Raw genomic sequence first — 1,950 nt, 5'->3', positions numbered from 1 at the left:
CTTGTTGATGACCGTGGTTTATTACCGACCGAGCTCCAGATGCAGGATCAAAAAGAGCAGGGATAAAGCTCTTACCAGTTGCGAACTGAGGTATTTGAATTGAGAAGTGACGGAATGTCGGAATGAGGCCAAAAATTTTGCTGGAAAAGTGAGCTTTTACAACAGTGAGGAAAGCTCCTTCTCAACGATTTCTACTAGATTTTACTTACAATGGCTGAACTATGGAAGCTTGCCGTCGTTGGGGACCGATGATCCGGTGAAAAGCCGGAATTTTAGCCAGAAAAGGGCAGAAAAAGGAAGCTTTTGGAGGGAAATGTTTTGTTTTTATTTCTATTCCAGCTAATAAAAAAGTTAGGGCTGAGGGGGCCAAAGTGTAGTTTTCAAAACTTTGGGGCTAGGGTTTGACACAATAATTCTCTGAGGTGCTAACGTCATAAACCGTGTCCAAAGCACCAATTTCTGAACGCTTATGGCCTTTTGCCTAAATAAGTTTCCAAAATGGCCTTTTGGCCAAGTGCCCAATGTTAGTACTATAAATACCATAGTTACTCTAAGCATTTCATCCACAACGTTCAAACAGAGACATATTAGCATCAACAGAAAAAAATTCAAGTGGTGAAAAATGGGTTTAACAATCAATTGTAAGCTTGCCTTTTTTGCTCTACTAGTGTTAGGAATGTGGGCTTCCCAAGCCACATCTCGTGACCTGAACGAAGCCTCGATGATCCAGAAACACGAGCACTAGATGGCTCGCTTTGGACATGTGTAAAAAGATGATTTAGAGAAGGCAAAAAGGTTCAAAATATTCAAGGACAATGTTGATTACATTGAGTCGGCCAACAAGGCTAGAATTAGGCCTTATAAATTGGGCATCGGTGAATTTGCGGATCGACAAATGAGGAATTCGAGCAACTCACAACGGGTACAAAATGTCGTCTCATCAAAAGACATCAAAAGCCATATCATTCAAGTATGAAAATGTAATCAAGCTCCAAATGGCCATAGATTGGAGGACAAAAGGTGCTGTTACTAGAGTTAAGGATCAAGGGCAATGTGGTAAGTGATAAAAATTAGGTCATGTAGTTAATAATATCCTCATTTTAACGAATATACTAAATAAAAAAGAATCTTATTAATTTAAGCTGATAATGTAGGATGTTCTTTGGGCATTTTTCGTTGTTGCGGCTTACGAAGGGGATTAACAAGATCAAAACAGGTAAGTTAATCTCTTTATCTGAGCAAGAACTCGTGGACTGCGACACAAGTTCGGATATGGGATGTGAGGGAGGTTTTATGGATGATGCTTTTAAGTTCATCATCAAGAATCGCAGGCTTACTACTTGAATCGAATTATCCATACAAGGGAACTAATAGCACTTGCAAAAGCTGAAAGGAATCCAATGTTCTTTGCTAAGATTAGTGGTTATGAAGGTGTCAGCCCAATAGTGAACCGGTCGTGTTGAGTGTTGTTGCTAACCAACTCATGTATCCGTGGCTATTGATGCTAGTGGATCGGATTTTCAGTTCTATTCTAGTGGTGTTTTTTACTTGGAGAATGTGGGCGAGTTAGATCATGGTGTTACGAAAGGTTGGATATGGGAAAACTAGTGACGAGACAAAGTATTGGTTAGTCAAGAACTCGTGGGGGACTAGTCGAGAATGGTTACATTAGAATGCAAAGAGGCATTGATCTTTGAGAAACGGCTTTGTGGAATTGCTATGCAAACTTCTTATCAAATCGCTTAATTGGCTTTGAGAAGCTGCAGTGGGAGTTTGTTGTTTATTATATTCGTCTTTAAACACTGTTGTTGTTCACCTTGTTCATATATGAAAGTGCAAGAGAGGGGGGTGAATTGTAAATTTTTCGATCTGTTAGTCGACTAGGTTAGATCAGTAGTCGGCCGTTTTGCTCAGAGAATGCTAAAATAAGGTGCGAAAGATAAATGACAC

At 39.7% G+C, this 1,950-nt stretch overlaps 1 pseudogene; it reads left to right on the top strand.

The window, feature by feature from the left end:
- The first annotated feature begins 219 nt into the window (after positions 1-219).
- LOC132043223 (senescence-specific cysteine protease SAG39-like) lies at positions 220-1,746 on the top strand (annotated as a pseudogene).
- Positions 1,747-1,950: the final 204 nt, after the last annotated feature.

This window comes from Lycium ferocissimum, unplaced genomic scaffold (genome assembly GCF_029784015.1).
Source record: "Lycium ferocissimum isolate CSIRO_LF1 unplaced genomic scaffold, AGI_CSIRO_Lferr_CH_V1 ctg22066, whole genome shotgun sequence".
NCBI lineage: Eukaryota > Viridiplantae > Streptophyta > Magnoliopsida > Solanales > Solanaceae > Lycium > Lycium ferocissimum.
The sequence above is the reverse complement of the archived record's forward strand: the minus strand, read 5'-3'. Positions and strand labels throughout refer to the sequence as shown.